This window comes from Rutidosis leptorrhynchoides, chromosome 8 (genome assembly GCF_046630445.1).
Source record: "Rutidosis leptorrhynchoides isolate AG116_Rl617_1_P2 chromosome 8, CSIRO_AGI_Rlap_v1, whole genome shotgun sequence".
Taxonomy (NCBI): Eukaryota; Viridiplantae; Streptophyta; class Magnoliopsida; order Asterales; family Asteraceae; genus Rutidosis; species Rutidosis leptorrhynchoides.
This window is the reverse complement of record NC_092340.1, coordinates 129,240,679-129,261,025: the sequence shown is the minus strand read 5'-3', so window position 1 is coordinate 129,261,025 and position 20,347 is coordinate 129,240,679.

Here is a 20,347-nt window from a genome sequence, read left to right as displayed (position 1 = left end):
GTTAGGATACATTAGTGAGTCTGGACTTCGACCATGTCTGCATGATAAAAGTTGTTGCTTATAATTTTTTTTTTGTTAGAAATTACCTGCTTATCATTCCTTGTGTGGAAAATTACCTGCTTATCATTTGTAGTCTAGACACACCTTATTGCATGGATTGCATGACTAGTGTATAGACAAAATGAATATCTTAGCGTATCTGTTACTGTTACCTTTACTTGACAGTTTCCGAAAGTTTCTCCGTAATTTGCGGATCCTTTGTACTATATAAAGGTATTCTATGTAATTAGAATATCATCCGATATCCGAAAATCATTTCACATCGAAAATTATTTATCTAACCGTGTAAGATGAATTCTGAAAGTAATTCGAGTTCTTTGGATTCCGATATGAATTTCCACCTGAGTTCCGAAAGCAGTGTAACCGGAATGAATCAACCAATCAGTCATCACCAATTCTGGATGAATTGGGGATGGGTTCGTAATCAACTTAATCAATGGAGACAAGAGGAAGGCAATCCTTTCCACCAACCGAATTCACCTCTTAGTGAGGAACCTGAGGCACTTACCGGCGAACCCGTTCGAAACACTATCTTTACCCTCATTTCCAGGATATTTCGCAACGATTATATGATAACTAGAATTTTAAACTTTATTCATCCTCTCGTACCAACCGCCAATCATCCCGGAATAATAGAAGAAGTTAACGAGCTTCGCGCTCGAGTTGTGGCTTTGGAGAATATGATGCACAATTTGCAGGCATCACAGGCAGCACCGGTAGCACCACCAGAACCAGCAGCACAACCAACAACGGTACCAGTACCGACAACAACAACATCCGCAACGTAAACCTTAACCTCACAATCTGTCCCACGAGTATCAACCTCATACGCACCGTAGACACCGAAGAATACTAATAACCATAAACGATGAAGTATTAATTCATAACTTCATTGGAGAAATATCCTGCGACGATTATGTAATCTTTAATATAGAAGAGATTATTCGTTTCTAGTTCCAACCGAAAATCAAATGAGTTTAATAACTCATTAAATCTATATTACATCTGAAGGAAATATACATACATATATTTTCATAAAGATTGTAATTGAAAATCCTTTTGTACAAACTGTTAATGATGAGAATATTTTAACGGGTAGGTAATACCCTGGAAATATATAAATTCCACATTAATATGTTACACTATACATTCTTCAATTCTGATTCAGCAATCATTAACTATACTGCTCAAACCTATAGATATACGTATCTGTTCATCGCAGAATAACCATTTTCATTAAATTTCATATTCTGATTTCGATAGATCAGAATCCAAGTCAAGATTAAACGAAAAACATCACTCTTAGATTCCTACATCTTTCAAAACCATGCTTCGAATTCAGAACAGTACTAGAACATCATATGATTATATTTTGCGTTCAAACCCATCGAAATTCTTGGAAACACTTCAACTAATGAACAAACGAGAAGACAAACCAACTACACGATATCTACGAGAAGAAAGATTTGTACTTATAATCATATATCTGGAAAGCTCTCGAAACCTAAGTAAAACTTTAACACGTATCTGTGATAAATCCTTCGGCATTATTATTACTGAAAGTAACCTTGCAATTCCTTTTTAAAAGTATCCAGTATTATCACCCATTCAGGTAGTCAACGACGACCTTTCAGACTTATAACTTTGGCATATACGTTTTTGTTACTGGGGAACCTTTTATGTTCCACCATATTAGCAGTAAATGTACCAGCGACTCCGTCACTCTGCTATTTGAAACTCTCCGGAAATCACTATATATACATTGAAACCCTATCATGTACTCATCCACATCTTGTAACAATAGTTGCCATTCCAACTATCGGGAATTTGCAATCAGTATTTTGAAATCTTGCAGCACGTCTACGCCAACAGTTATATGTGTACATATAACGTCTACCTCCTCGAATTACATACTTCGAATGTGAAGTTTTTGAAAAACACCCCAAACTATGAAACTAGTTCTCTGAAATTGGAACAATGCTGATGAAGCAGCAAAAACTGTAAACGACCTTAACAGTCAAAAGTTTGATGATAAAGAATAGTATGGTGGTAAAGCAGAGAAAAAGAGAAGGTTTGGAATTGAAAAACGGATTGAGCAGACCATGAAGGAGGCTGTGGACAAATCACAAAGACTAAATCTACCTTCAAAGAATCCAAATGATTCAGAGTCTGCTAAAATCATTAAAGAATACCTTGCTCCTTACACTAAAACCTTTGCGGACAATATTCTTCATCATCATCTTATCTTAAATATTCTAAGATATCATCGTATCTCCCATTATAAATATCCTCCATATTTCTGAAGATATTTTTTGAAACCATTCTTATCTGAAATCATTACCTCTTCGCGCTATCTGTGTTACATCATAAAAGAAACTATTTTAATTTCTAAAATCTAAAAAAAAATTCGAAAAAAAAAATGGATGTTTTGAAGTAATGTTGGGAACTGAAGCATGAGTTAGTATAATATAATGACACTTGATCAACGTGATTATATTACAGTAAGTCATGTTGAGTTTCTAATGGAACGTGACAAAGGTTCACAGATCACACCCTCATCATAAACCATGTTACATAACTCTTTCATTCTATATAATCTCTAAATATATCAAGAAAATATATTTCTTGATGATTCGGTCTTTTCCGGATATTCTGGTAATTTGACAAGTCAGATTGTGCCATTACCGTTTCTTTCGTAGAACATTAATTATGTTTATTCTGAAATTCATACCTACGAATTCTGGACCATTATTCGCTTGACTTAAGATCGGGAAGAGAAAACGAAAGCATGAAGCTCCGAAATATAATGGAGAATATAAAGCCCGATAACAACCCCGAAATTACAAACCGTGTATATCAATGCGTATAGCAACATAAAGACACGGGAGAATGAAAAACACTATAACCCCAAGGTAATAGTAGAAGAAAATAACTTCCTCTGGTGGTAGATGAAAAAGAAGAATGAAGGATACGATAGCCAGGAAAATATCAAGAATCAGAACTGGATTAAGCATTTTCACAATCTATTAGGATGTATGAAATAATAAAGAAGATTATAGGAGTGTTGAAAATAAATGAAACAGAAGAGGTCAATTTATAGCAAAATATCGGATGCAGCAATAGAGGCAGGTTACGCATTTAATCAAAGAAAATCCTAATTTTTGCAAATTCCGAAAAATCAAATCTTATTAAAATTATGAAGATTTTTTATTCCTTAAAATCCGGAAATCAATCGTTACTACATCAAGAGATAAGACGCATCTCTATTCTCCATTTCACTTGATTACGATAACTTCTCTCATACGCTTCGAGTAATTGGATTATTTTATCCATATTATTCAAACATAGATAAAACTCTATTATCAACTCATATTCGTCATTAAAACATTTTTATTGTTAGCCATGACGACCTCACTCAAATTTCGGGACGAAATTTCTTTAACGGGTAGGTACTGTGATGACCCGGAAATTTCTGACCAAATTTAAACTTAATCTTTGTATGATTAACATTTTCGACACAATAAGCAAAGTCTGTAAAACTGAATCTCAAAATTTTTGAACTACTTTTATATATTTAAATACTTTTCGGTTGTTTTCGACGATTCGCGAACAATTATATGTAAATAGATACATACATACTATAACTTGAAAAGGTAACAATGTATTAATTATTTGATACCGTACATTAAACTTATTGGTTTAAATATCTATTTGAATATATATGATAAGTTGAAATATTTATTATTAAAATTTATTTATAAATAACTTCCAATGTGTATTTAAAAACTGATTTATATATATTAAAAAGATATATACATATATATAATTTCAAGTTATTTAGTAAACGATAGTAACATTTTCAAATTGCTACAGTACCCAAAATGCTACAGTGTTTTTGAAAATCACTATTTGCTACAGTGAAATTGACTTTGCTACAGTGAATTGCTACAGTAAAAATTGACTTTGCTACAGTAACTTTGCTACAGTGGTATATTTTATGGATGATTTAAGACTATATTTTGACAAAGGTACGATTCACGAAACGTAAAGTACAAGTTTTCTCAGCGTACGAAAGGGCGTTCGAAAAACCGGAACCGGGACATAAGTCGAGTGACAACGAACGACTTATCGGAACAAAAATTACAAGTCAACTATGCACGTGAATTTAATATAATATATAATTAATTAATTTAAATTATATATATTATATTTATATTTATTTTATATTATGTCGACAAGCTAGGAGCCAAAACAATGTGAGCTGTCCCTGGTCCTCATGCGAGTCGCATGGCCAGAAGGCCATTTCCATGCGAGTCGCATGACTCCAGATTTCAGGCCACATCTATAAATTTCAGTGTTTTCGCTCGATTTAAATCACACACATACACAAATATATATATACTCCGTAATATTATTTATTATTTATTATTATTATTATTATTATTATTATTATTATTATTATTATTATTATTATTATTATTATTATTAATAAGATTATTATTAATCTTATTATTTTTTTATTATTATTATTATTAGTGTTATTATTTTTGCGATACAAAAATAATAATGTACAAAAAAAATATTACGACGAAGTGATGTCCAAGTAATTTTCAAAACGAGTTTCCGAGCAAGCTAGAGCTAAGGAAAATATGGGTTATTGCCAAGGAAATTATGGGTAATGTTCGGGGGTATTTTTGTGAATCAAACCTCGTGTTTATCATCTCCGATGCATCTACGTGCTTTCCTGCAATATTGTATATCAATATTAAACTGTGAGTTTCATAAGATCCCTTTTACTCTCTACATTTTTGGGCTGAGAATACATGCAAATGCTTTACTAACTGATTTACAATATTTATATGCGTGAGTTTCATAAGATCCCTTTTACTCTCTACATTTTTGGGCTGAGAATACATGCACTTGATTTTAAACGCAATGGATACAAGTACATACTAAATTCTACACTGAGTTTGAACCGAAAATCCCTTAGCTTTGGTAACTAGTAACTGCTGGTTATAAGAACTGGTGGGCGCGAGTAGTTATATATGGATCCATAGGGCTTGATATCCCCGTCCGAGCTAGAGCACTAGCCTTTTAACGGACGTATGCTATTTGAGAAGCGTACACGTTGGTTTGCGTGTATTATTAAGATGATTATACAAAGGGTACAAATTATATATACGTTAAAGTTTAGTTACCAGGGTGCTCAATTTCGTAGAATATTTTGATAAACGTTTCTGGATGAAACAACTGAAATCTTGTGATCCACTTTTATATAATCTATTGATAAACATTTCTGGATGAAACAACTAAAATCTTGTGATCCACTTTTATATACAGATTATACGAAACACTAAAACTATGAACTCACCAACCTTTGTGTTGACACTTGTTAGCATGTTTATTCTCAGGTTTCCTAGAAGTCTTCCGCTGTTTGCTTAGATGTTAGACAAGCTATGTGCATGGAGTCTTGCATGACATATTTTTCAAGGAAACGTTGCATTCACCAAATCATCACCATGTATCTTATTTTGACTGCATGGTCAATGGAAGTACTGTTGTAAACTATTATTTATGGTGATTGTCTATATGTAGAAATCATTAGATGTCGAAAACCTTTGATTTAAATATTCATTTATGGTGTGCCTTTTCAAAAGAATGCAATGTTTACAAAACGTATCATAGAGGTCAAATACCTCGCAATGAAATCAATGAATGACGTGTTCGTCCATATGGATTTGGACCGATCGTCACATCTTATTGCATTGATTGCATGAATAGTGTATAGACAAAATTCATATCTTAGCGTATCTGCTAATTCATATCTTAGCGTATGTGTTACTGTAAACTTTGCCTGACATATTCAGTAAATTCCTCCGTAATCTACGAAACCTTTTGCTCTATATAATTAGAATACCACCCGATAGTCGGAAAATCATTTCATATCGAAAAATTCTTTATTCAATCGTACGAAATGGAATCGTCATTAGTTCAAGTCCCTCGAATTTCGAAATGGAATCCCACTCAAGTTTCGAAAGCAGTGTGACCGGAATGGATCAACCAATTAGTCATCATCTATTCTGGATGAATTGAGGATGGGTTCGTAGCCTCCTTAATCATTGGAGACAAGAAGAAGGTGATCCCTTCCATCCACCACATTGCCCTCTTGGCGAAGAACCTGAAGCACTTACCGGCGAACCTATCCAAAACACCATTTTCTCTCTTATTTCTAGAGTATCTCGTCACGATTACATACTACACCAAATTCAAGATTTTATTTATCCGCTCGTCCGAACCGACAATCACCCCGGTGTAATAGAAGAAGTCAACGAGCTTCGCGCTCGGGTAGTTTCTTTGGAGAATATGGTGCAAAGGTTACAAACACCAGCACCAGCACCAGCAGCATAAACAGTACCACCATCAGCAACACCAACAGTATCATCACCACCACCAACAACAACATCCACATCCCACACCGTAACATCACAATCTGTATCTCAAACATCAAAGTCATACACCCTGTAAATATCCAGGAATATCAACAACAACAAACGATGAAGTATTAATTCATAAACTTCATTGAAGAGATATCTCTGCGGCAGTTATGTAATCTCCAAAATCTTAGAGATTATTTAATTCTGACCGTAAATCGGATGAGTGAACGGAGATGGTAGAGTAGAAACTTTGATCGAAAATGGTGTACGATTTACAAGCTAGAATTGTTTTACCAACAGCATCAACAGGACCGTAGCATCATCAACACAGTCAGTGCCGTCAGTATCGTCAGAATCAACAGCACCTGTAACATCACAAACTCTGTCAGTTCAAGAATCATTGTGGACATCCTTACGAATCAGCAATAAATATATTGTATCAACGAGTTATGAAATATTAACTCATTTCCAATCGAAAGATTTATATGTATATTTTATATGTATAAATTTTTAAACCATAATAAATCTTCCCGTACTAAGCTATTATGTGTGAATCTTAACTACTCAGTTAATTCATATTACAAATATGCAATGATGTACGTCCTTCGTCCACAACTTAACCATCGTTAATTACAATCTCTATCTCAATTCAATAAAATTCCAATTCATAATAAATCAAGTGTATTATTCGAATATATGTTTGATTTTACACTTTCATCATCGATGTACTCGAAACTTTTCAAATAACATCATTCGTACCTTGCGAAGTTCACAAGAATTTCACGAAAACCAACAAATAACAAAGTAATGATTCATAATTTCAATATTATTGAAGAAATACTTATGCAATTTATAAAGTTTTAGGGATTACTCAATTCTAGTTCCAACCATAAAACAAATGAGTTTAATTTAATATTAACTCATTAAATCTATATTACATCTAAAGAAAATATACACATATATTTTCATAAAGACTGTAATAAACTTCTTTTTGTACAAAATATTAATTGTGAATTTTTTTAACGGGTAGGTAATACCCGAGAGATATATAAATTCACAATTAATATATTACATTTTTCGAAACTGATTCAGCAATCATCAACTATACTCCCTACTTTCACAACAATATCCATTCTTTCATATAAATCAAAACAATCATACTCATTCAAATTCAATTACATATTCTGATTTTGAAATAGCATAATTCAATTCGAAATATAACCAGTATCATCACTCTTAGATTCCTATATCTTTCAAAGCTATACTTTGACTTCAAAACTGTGTTAGAACATCATATGTATTAACGATTACAATATGTGCTCAAACCCTTCAAAATTCCTGAAGACACTTCAACTAAGGAACAATCGAGATGATGATCCAACTACATGTTACCCACAGTTATACACCTGAAAAACTCTCAAAACCCAAGTCATAGTTCGACATGTATCCGTGTTAGACCCTTTGGCATTTACTAGCTAAAATAACTTTTCAATTCCGTTTCAAAATAGACAGTTTTGTCACAACTCCAGCAAGTCAACTTCGACTTCTCAATTAAAACAGTCTTATTATAACCTCGATAGATACGTTGCCCTTTCGCCAACGTTACCGGGGAATCGTTTATATTCACCACATTAGCAATAAACTTACCAACAACTTCACTGATCTTTGACTTTCCAAAAAAAAAATCATTATAATTATCGAAACTTTATCATTTACTCATTCGTACCTTATAACAAGAATTGTCATACCAATTATTGAGAATCAGCAATCAGTATTTTGAAACCTCGCAGCATGTCTACATCAACAATTACATATACACACAACATCTACCTCCAAGACTTACATTCTTTGAATGAGAAATTTCTGAAAAACACCCTAAATTGTGAACCAGTTCTCGAAATTTTGAAAAATGCTGATGAAGCAGCAAAAACTGTAAACGACCTTAACAGTAAAAAGTTGGATGATAAAGGATAGTATATTGGAAAAGCTCAAAAAAAGAGAAGTTTTGGAACTGGAAAACGGATTGAGCAAAGTATGAAGGAGGCTGTGGACAAATCACAAAGGCTGAACCTGCCTTCATAGAATCCAAATGATTCAGTACTTGTTGAAGTCATTAACGAATACCTTGCTCCTGACTCTAAACCCCAGCGGACAATATCCTTCATCATCATCTGATATTAGACATTCAAAGATATCATCGTATCTTTCATTATAAATATCATCCATACTTCTAAAGATATTTTTATAATTATTCTTATCTGAAATCATTTACCTCTTCGCGCTATCTGTATTATATCATAAAAGAAACTATTTTAGTTTCTAAATTCTGAAACATTCGAGTTTAAAATAGGAATATTCTTGAAGAAGTGTTAGGAGCTGAAGCATGAGTTAGTATAATATAATGACACTTGATCAACGTGATTATATTACAGTAATTCATGCTGAGTTTCTAAATGGAACATGATGATTCACAGATCACAACGTCATCATCTGCTATGTTACACGACTCTTGTATTCTCTTTGATCTCTAAATATCAAGAAAATATTTCTTGATGATTCGGCCTTTTCCGAGGTATTCTGGTAATTTGACAAGTCAAGATCGTGCCATTACAATTTCCTTCCTAGAACATTAACAATGTTCATTCCGAAATTTATATCTGCGAATTCTGGACCATTACAAGCGGTGCTTAATCGCAAGAAGAAGAAACGAAAGGACAAAGCTCCGAACTAGAAATGGGAGTATAAATCATAGCAAATAGAAGAGAGCATTAACTGTGGATGATAATGATTATAGAAGAAGCAAGGACTTTGAAATATAAGGGAAGATATAAAACCAAACAACAACTCAGAAATCAGAAACCGTATATATCAATGCATATAGCAATATAAAGACACGGGAGAACTAAAAACACTATAAAACCAAGAGTATAGTAGAAGTAAATAGATTCTTCCGGAGGCAGATGAAAAAGAAGAGCGACAGATATGAAAGTGAGGAGTATATCAAGAATCAGCACTGGATGAAGCATATTGACAAATACTTTAAAATATGAGTTGAGAAGGTGTGAGTTGTAAGAAAACAAAGGAGGTGGATTTATAGTGAAATATCCGACAGAGAAATCAAAATGGATTATCGCATTAATTCGAAGAGGATCATAATTTCCTTAATCGCCGAATAATCAAATCCAATATAGATTATAAAGATTTTCTTTTCGGAGATCAATCGTGATGACATCAAAAGATACGACGAATCACTATTATCTTATTTCATTCATTTACGATAACTTCACTCACATGCTTCGAGTAATCGAATTATTTTATCTATGCTTCTTGAACATGATAAAACTCTATAATCGTTATAATAACATTCTCATTGTTAGTCATGACGACCTCTATCAAATTTCGAGGACGAAATTTCTTTAACGGGTAGGTACTGTGACGACCCGGAAATTTCCGACCAAATTTAAACTTTAATCTTTATATTATTTCGACACGATAAGCAAAGTTTTTTAAGTTAAATCTCAAGAATTTTAAACTGTGTTCATACATTCATTATAACCTCGACCAAATTCCGACGATTCACGAACCGTTATATATAAATAGATATGTATATGTATATATATATATATATATATATATATATATATATATATATATATATATATATATTATAACTTGAGAATATTAATAAAGTATTAAACGTATAATACTTTACACGAACGTATTTGTTTCAATATGATTTTTGACGAAATTAAAAAAAAAATATATTAAATGATTGAATTATCAGAAACATTGAATTATGATTAGAAGTCTCTGTTGAGAGGTCCACTATGATTTGAGAAAAAATCTATTCCTCTTAAGGATATTCAGAATAATTTGTAAAGTTATTTATAAATAAAAACAAAAAGTGTCATTTACGAAAGTTAGACAAAAGTTAGTGGAGAATTGGTTTCCATAATATTCTATTAATCTATTTTCAAACGTACAAAGACGTTTTCAGTTTAAAAAGAAGTTTATTATTAAAATGTATATAACTTTTATAAATATTGAGAATCACTTTTGACAACTCATTACTTAACCAGTGTAATAAATATAACGATATTTATATTTTATTTCATTAAATATATATAATGATTTAAATTAATATTATATATATTTATACGCGTATTATACATACATAGTTTTTATACTTTTACTATGCTTTAACTTTACCTTTACTTTACTTTTACTTTTACTTTACTTTAACTTTAATAATTCACTTTAATAATTCATACTTTAATAATTCACTTTAATAATTCATACTTTAATAATTCACTTTAATAATTCATACTTTAATATTTCACTTTAATAATTCATACTTTAATAATTCACTTTAATAATTCATACTTTAATAATTCACTTTAATAATTCATACTTTAATAATTCACTTTAATAATTCATACTTTAATAATTTACTTTAATAATTCATACTTTAATAATTCACTTTAATAATTCACTTTAATAATTCAAAAATCTATTATAAATAGAATTCAATAGGTTTCATTATTTCATAGAAACTTGAAAATATATTTCTCTAAACTCTCTCAATCGATTTATATATATATATATATATATATATATATATATATATATATATATATATATATATATATATATATATATATTTGCTCTGTATTATTTCAAGATATTATTAGTATACATAAAATATTACGACGGAGTACTGTCCGAGTGATTTCAAAATAGTTTTTTTTGAATGAGTCGAAGCTAAGGAAATTATGGGTTATAGCTATGGAGGTGATGGGTATGGTTCATGGGTATGCTCGTGAGGTCAATCTAGTGTTTATCATCTCCGTTGCGTCTACGTACTTTCCTGCAATATTGAATCTCAATATTGATACGTTCGTGAATCCGAGGCCAACCTTGCACTTGTTAAATGACGTTATATATATTTTTACTACGAAATACAGTATGGTGAGCTTCATTACTCCCTTTTTATATATATTTTTGGGCTGAGAATACATGCGCTGTTTTATAAATGGTTTACGAAATAGGCACAAGTACTAAAACTAATTCTATGTGGGTTTAAACCAGAAATATACCCTTAGCTTGGTAACATTAAACTACTTGTCTATGTACGGTAGGCGCGAATTCTAAAGATAGATCTATTGGGCCTGACAAACCCCATCCTGACTATGGGATGCTTTAGTACTTCGAGGTTATTTTAAACACACCTGATCTGGTGTACTTCAGAGGGTAAAACATGAACGTTAAGGCTTGTTACCAGGTGCCTACAACTTATAGAATATTTTTATACACTTGCGAGTGTACATATATTTATAAACGGAAATCTTGTGGTCTATTAATATATTGAAATGATTGTTATGATAAACCTATGAACTCACCAACCTTTTGGTTGACACTTTAAAGCATGTTTATTCTCAGGTATTAAAGAAATCTTCCGCTGTGCATTAGCTCATTTTAAGGATATTACTTGGAGTCATTCATGGCATATTTTGAAAGATGTTGCATTCGAGTCATTGAGTTCATCAAGATTATTATTAAGCCAATTATAGTTGGATGTATTATGAAATGGTGTGCATGCCGTCAACTTTCGTTGTAAAGAAAGTTTGTCTTTTAAAAACGAATGCAATGTTTGTAAAATGTATCATATAGAGGTTAAATACCTCGCGATGTAATCAACTATTGTGAATCGTTTATAATGTATATGAACGGGTCCTTTCAATCTTGCTCCGAAGTCATGCTGAATTTCTAATGGAAGATGATGATTCACAGACCTTACAATCATCATGAACCATGTTACATAACTCTTTCATTCTATTTAACTACTAAACATATCAAGGAAATATATTTCTTGATGATTCAGTCTTTTTCGAATTTTCTGGTAATTTGACAAATCAAATCGTGCTATTACCTTTCCTTTCTACCTTGTATATTATGATCATTCGAAACTCCATACCTACAAATTTTGGACCATTACTTGCTTGATTTAAAGTCGAGAAGAGAAAACAAGGTGAAAACGGATACTATGACGATGAACAGCGAATGTTTCTGCATCATCACCAGCTATTGACCCGTATTATTTGACCATGTATAGAAGAACAAGCTGAAGATCTTCTTGGATAAAAAGCATGAGTCTTCGAAAAATAGGTCAGAATATAAAAGACAACAAACATGGAAGATCATAAACCATTTATATCAATAAGTATTGAAAAACATAGGAGTGGTAGAATTAAAAATACTGTCACCCCTAGAGCATTATAGAAGAACAGAGATTCTTCTGGTGGTAGACTAAAAAGAAGAATGACTGTATACACAATCAAAATAGTAACGAAAATCAAGAGCGGACGAAGCATCTTCACAAAATTTTCGAAAATAGAATCTTGAAAGTAAGAAGATTGAGGTTGAGAAAATAAGGCCGCAGAGATGATTAATTTATATCAGAACTTTTTACCATAGCAACGCGTCAGCCGATTAAGATAATCGTATTAAATTAAAAAGAAAAGGATTCTAATTTCCTTAATTACCGGGATTCAAATCTCACAGATTTCAAACGATTATATTCAAATCCCTTGAATTTAGGAGAATCAATAGTGATTACATCAAAAAGTCAAGGCGGACAACTATTACTTCAATACATCCATTAGTGACATATTCAGTTGTATTTTTACACGTAACCGAATCATTTCATTCATATTCTTGATGATAATAAATTCTATACACTTAACTGGTATTCATTACGAAACCGAACGGACCTTAGAAGTCCATCCGTATAGAGATCTCGAAAGATTATTTAATCTTATCATATTATTTGATGAAACACTCGTATATAACCAAATTCTTTTATTAAAAGAATCTATGAAGGCTTACGTCTGGAAAGACAAACTATTCAAGCCAAGTATAAACTTTATTTGCAAACTTCGTTATAGAATTCAAGCTCACGTTGAAACGTGGATTTCTAATGATACGAAAATATTTTATTTTCATCAATAACTGCCATCATCCAAATTCCGGGACGAAATTTCAATAACGGTGAGGTAATGTAACAACCCAACTTTTTCCGTTACTTTAGTTAACTGTCCGTTAGTTAGTTAATGGAACTTACGTGATTTTTTTTTTGTATTTAAAGAAATTAAATGCGTACTTGATCCTTAGTGGATTACTTGAATTAATATGTTATATTAATTAGTAAACTTAATTCGGTTGACGAATTAAACTAGAAACGACACGATTAAAGTTAATCGCCTAGAAAACTTTTCAGTTAACGGAACTCAGAAAAACGATAGAATAATTATTGTTAATAATTATTGAACTTACGAAAGAAATTTAATTTATTATTTACTTAATGAATTAAACACGGTGATTTTGTTTCAACGACTAGTTAACGTTCCGGAGATTCGGTACGGTTAACGGCACTCGAAACGAACCACGCGCGAACGAGCTTTTACACAAAACGAGCCCGAGACCCGAGCCCGAGACCCGAGCCCGAGACCACATGGCCATGACCTCATACCTCATCATCCTTGGTCCCATGAGTAGACAATGCATGTTAACTATTAGTTTAGGCACATGTTTGTTGACTATTGGTTTTTAGGCCCATGTTTGTTGACTTTTGATTTTAGGCACTAAATAACTAGTTAGATAATCCTCTCATTCCATCCTAACTATGAAAAATGCAGCTCATTCCTCCTCCCTCTCTTTTTCTTCACATCAAACACACACACACAAATCAACCATCAAACTTGCTTGTTTGCTCTTACTCGTTTGATCAATCTTGCTCCGATCGTCGTTCTCTACGCGTGCGTATCATTAATTTTGTGATCAAAGGTATAATTACATAAACCCTAATCTTTAAAATCTGATTTTTGTTAAAGTTTCATGGATTAGGTTGTCTATTGCTCAAGTCTTGATGTTTGATGAATACTAGATGCGATAAATTGCTCGTTTTGATTGATTAATGCGAAAACCAAATTGTTTATTGAATGTACAGTAAATTTTGACTTTTTAAATGTATGATATTATGTGATATTCAGAATCCTTGCGAAAAACTATTGATTTTAGGCTTTGGATTCGCTTAATTTCGTTTCCGGATGATCAAGTTATGTCCATTTGAAATTAACGTTGTGTTTTTGTTGTGTAATCCGAAATCTGGGTTTGATAGACCACGAATTGGCTTGTGAAATTAATACCACTGGATAGGTAATTTAAAAACACACAATTTACACTAGGATATCATGTCGTTTACTTATGTATAACCTGAGATATGCTCGATTTAGTGAAAAAGTTGATTTATACAGCACTTGCATGAAAACAGCCTTGTATGATAAAATGTTTTAACTTATGGATTTAAAACTTTGCATATTTGAAATGTACACAAAAAGTAATTCATCTTTCATGTAGATATCATAGGCTAATTGTATCTATATCTTCGGGTAATCGCGTGCGAATGTGACTAGCGAAACTAGAATCGAATCCGTAAATTGCTCTCTGTTTTATACTCTGTTGATTGTGTTTATTGAATGAACATGTAAGCTTCTGGAATATGAATTTTAACATGATATGTGACTTATTGTTAGTTTATGTCAATCTCTGAAACCTTATGCATTGGGCACAATAGAGCCATACTTTATGTAAATTCTGATTTTAGCTGAAAAAATGAATGTTCAACTTGCATGAATAAACTGTACAAATTGGCTAAACCAAAATTGCTCGATTTTTGATATGTGTTATTATAACTTGTCCTTGAACCATGGCCACTGGTATTGTATCAATTTCATGTCCCTAACTCCGGTTATAGCCAAAACGAAATCAGTGCGCGGTCAGAAACTGATTTGGCAAACCATAAATGTATCCCTTCTGATTCCTGACTTTTAATTATCGTATGAGACCCTGGCCAGACTTTTTGGAATCGATTTTGAGTATACTTATGATCTGGAGTTTGCCATGTTTGCATGAATTTTTTAATATGAGATAATATGCTAAGTTTGCTACATGTACATGAACTTTGTGCACAACGATAAACTGAAATTGTGAAATTGACCATGTATGACATAAAACGTGTTGTTTGACTTAGGTTTGACATGTTGACCAACATTTGACATGAACCTACTGATGTTGACTTTGGTTGACTACTTTGACCAAGTTTGAATTTCGGTTTGACTTCGGTTGACTTTATTTGACTTGCATGAATTAGTTGATTGTATGTTGACTTCTACTTTGAAACGCGTCGATTCGAGCAATAAAACAACTTATACTATGAAACCACACTTGTTTAAGACATATTTATTGACCAACCTAAATACATATACTTAGGTTGCATTACTCGGCTATAAACCGTACAAGTAAATTGTCCATTTTTCAATCCGAGCTTTATTCAAAGGTGAGTCTACAGTCCCGCTTTTTACATGTTTTCAGGGATGAGAATACACGCTATTGTTACTTACAATTTTTACAAATGCTTTTGTATTGACACGAGTACTATATATGCATATTGAGTTTGTACACAAAGCCTCTAGCTTGAATACTTTAAATACCATCGGTGTAGGCACAATTTATATGGACGGATCCGTTAGGTTGACAACCTCACCCACTATAAAAACTGTGGTGCATTTATTTTGAACATAATACATTCGTACAAGTGTATAACATTTTTATGAGGTAAAAGCGGGTATAGTGGATTCTATACTCGGGTCATTGCTAGTATTCAGGTGCTCATAGATTATGCAAACGTTTCGCAACTTGGAGTTGTACTTGTAAAATCTCGTGGTCAAGGAATTTAAACTATTTTCTGATAACTGTTTTCAGATACTATACAACGTTATTTAAAACTGTGATTTACGAACAAATGAGATAAAAATTGACATGGTATTGTCTACGAATATTTGAAACTTGACATGGTATTGTCTACAAATGATTGAAACTTGACATGGTAGTGTCAACAAACTTTTGAAATGGGACACGGAGTTGTCTAACTTTTAACATTGAACCTTGGTGGTCTTCCACTAATAACCGTTTTCGAAATGTATTTGTTAAACATACTATATTGTTTACCTAAAACCTGCAGATTCACTCAACATTGTTTTTGATCCATTTTGCGTGTTTTATTCTCAGGTATTAATTGCTTCCGCTGTAGAATATTGCTGTTACGTAGAAGTCAAGCCAAGCACTGGGACCAGAGTTAACATTCCGTTAAAGGGATTTTTGACGGGGTGTTACAAATGGGCTTTATATTTGTTTAACTAAATGATAGTTTGTTAATTTTAATATAAAGATTTACAATTGGATGTACCTATAAATAACCATATACACTCGATCAGACACGTTGGGCGGGGTATTTATATGTATGAATAATTGTTTATTTAACCGGACACGGGAATGGATTAATAGTCTATGGAATTATTAAAACAGGGGTGAAATTATGTACAAGGACACTTGGAATAATTGATAACAAAGTATTAAAACCTTGTTACAGTTTAAGTCCCCAATTAGTTGGAATATTTGACTTCGGATATAAGGATAATTTGACAAGGATACTCGCACTTTATATTTATGACTGATGGACTGTTATGGACAAAAACCAGACGGACATATTAAATAATCCAGGACAAAGGACAATTAACCCATGGGCATAAAACTAAAATCAACACGTCAAACATCATGATTACGGAAGTTTAAATAAGCATAATTATATTATTTCATATATAATTCCTTTATTTTCATATTTAATTGCACTTCTAATTATTGCATTTTTATTTATTGTTATTGTATTTAATTGCACTTTTAATTATCGTACTTTTTAATTATCGCAAGTTTATTTTATCGCACTTTTAGTTATTGCAATTTCATTATCGTTATTTACTTTATGCTTTAAATTAAGTCTTTTATTTATTTAATATTTTACATTAGGTTTTAACTGCGACTAAAGTTTTAAATCGACAAACTGGTCATTAAACGGTAAAAACCCCCCTTTATAATAATAATATTACTTATTTATATATTTGTATTTTTATAAATTAAAACTAATATAGCGTTAAGCTTTGTTTAAAAGATTTTCCCTGTGGAACGAACCGGACTTACTAAAAACTACACTACTGTACGATTAGGTACACTGCCTATAAGTGTTGTAGCAAGGTTTAGGTATATCCATTCTATAAATAAATAAATATCTTGTGTAAAATTGTATCATATTTAATAGTATTTCGTTGTAAAAATAAAGCTATTTCATATACACCTCGCATAACAATCAACTTTTTTTAACTAATTATGTCATCATAATAGTTTTCTTATTAAGATTAAGAGAGACTAGACTATTAAATTACCCATCATAACAGCAAACAACATCGACTTTTATGTGGGTTTCAAACTCGGATCACAAGCAGAACATGATGGCGTAAATCAGCTATAGTAGCAATCGGTTTCAATGGTGATGGTTGTTGTCATTCGAAGGAGAAAAGAAAATAAGCGTGGTTTGTTTCAATGGTGATGGTTGTTGTCACTTGGTACTGAACAGAAAGACCACATGATTTCAACAGGTTTGGTGATAATTGAACATAAAAATATATATATATATATATATATATATATATATATATATATATATATATATATATATATATATATATATATATATATATATATATATATAGTGCAGCAGTAGCATATCACACTGAGGTTTTGGAATTAAAATAAGTCGAGTAGCAGGCGTGTAGTGAGGTGGATTTGATGGTGGCTTGATGCTCAACAAAACAGAATAACAACAACAGTAACTATCGAAATAGTCTCGCAGCTGTAACCATGGTGGTTCGTGATAAAAAAAAATATAGAGAAAGAGAGAGGGGAGAAAGAAAGATGGAGGAGGTGGTTATGGTTTGGTTATGGTGTGGTGTGGTTTATGGTTCAGACCACAACAAAAATATGGTGGCAGTGGTGAAGGTTGAGGACGATTGGAGTGTTGCTTGAAGAAAAATAAAGTAAAATGGGTGTTCATGGCGGTGACATCCGGTGGTCGTGTTCGGAGATAATGACGAGTCAAGATGGTGTTGGGTAATTAGATTGTGATGGTATAGTGATAGTGGTGGTCTTGAAAAATCAAGAGATAGAGATCATAAAACTCAAGTGTTGTATGTGTTTGATATAAATACAGAAAATGAAAATAGAAAGAAAAGAGTGTGTTTAGTTGGTGATTGCAAATGTGGTGTTACTTATATCTATTCGCAAATATGTAAAGGTTTATTATATATATAAAGAGATAGTAATAAAGAAGGTAATGGGTTCATGATTGAAAAGTAGTAAGTGGTCTTAAACAAAAATATATAGAAACAGCATCGACAAGTTTAAATGGTGGGTTTTCTACTTTTTGCATCTATCATCTAATCTATATATGTCTATATGTTATAATATATGTATTTTATAATATATATAGAAAGTTTAGGTAGATAGTGATGGTGGATTTGTCACCGAATAAATGAAGACTTTATTTAGAATTAAATTAGAATGATAAAAGGTGGTCATAAACTCAATCTGTGATAGTATGATGTCCATATGTATATAAATATAAACAAGTTGATTGTACTATATATAATATTATAACCACAACTTTAATTCAATCAAACGTGTGGGAATTAAATTAGCCATCTCCCAATTGGATTATTGTGCCGACAGTTTTCACGGATTACTATTTCGTATCCCGTTGATAATTAGTGGCGGATAAAAGTCTTTGAAAAAAATCCCAAATTTTTTTAAATTAACTATATTTATTTATTTTGGTCATTATGATATAAAATTCAAGCATTAACTATTAAATAAAATTTACATTAATTATTCACTCCCAACCCCAAGTAAAATATGAAAAGTTTTAAAATTCAACAAATAGTTCCTAAATATATTTTTACTAAACCTATAATCTATATAACTTATTTTTGGATCACCGTTTATTTTAAAATCACTTAAGTTTAAATTTAACTTGCTTGATAATCATCGAATGGCAATTGAGTGTTACTGTCGTTTACAAAATAGATTCGAAATCACAAAATACATATTTAATATACTTTATTTATATAGATATATTTTAAAATAATAATTATCATAATTAGTTTTAATATCAACAACACATAATATTTCAAATTATATTTTTAATTATTATATATATATATATATATATATATATACACACACACACATATCTATTTACAATCATTTGTTCGTGAATCATCGGGAATAGTTAAAAGGTAATTGAATATATGATCATAGTTCCAAAATTTTTGAGACTCAACATCATAGAATTTGTTTATCGTGTCGAAAACATATAAAGATTAAGTTTAAATTTGATCAGAAATTTTCGGGTCGTCACAGAGTGAGCTCGAGAGATTAGATAAATGAATTCCATTCGGACCAAAAACGCGTTTTAAAGGGAATTGGAGCTCACCAAACACCCCATGCGATCGCATGGGGTCTCTCCCTTATAGCCATGCGATCGCATGGCAACATCATACAGCTCAAATGCATTATTTCATTGCCGACGGTTTCTTTGAAACATATGTTATATATATATATATATATATATATATATATATATATATATATATATATATATATATATATATTATTTAATATATAATATATTTAATCTTTAGAATTAATTAAATATTATATTATATTCTCGTGCATAGTTGATTTGTAATTTTAGCACCGATGAATTGTACGTTGACACACAACCTATGTGCCGGTTCCGGTTTTTCGAACGCATTTTCGTACGCTTAGAAAACTAGCACTTTACGTTCCGTGATGTGTACTTTTATCAATAATTGGACTTTATCACCTATAAACTATATTACTCAAAG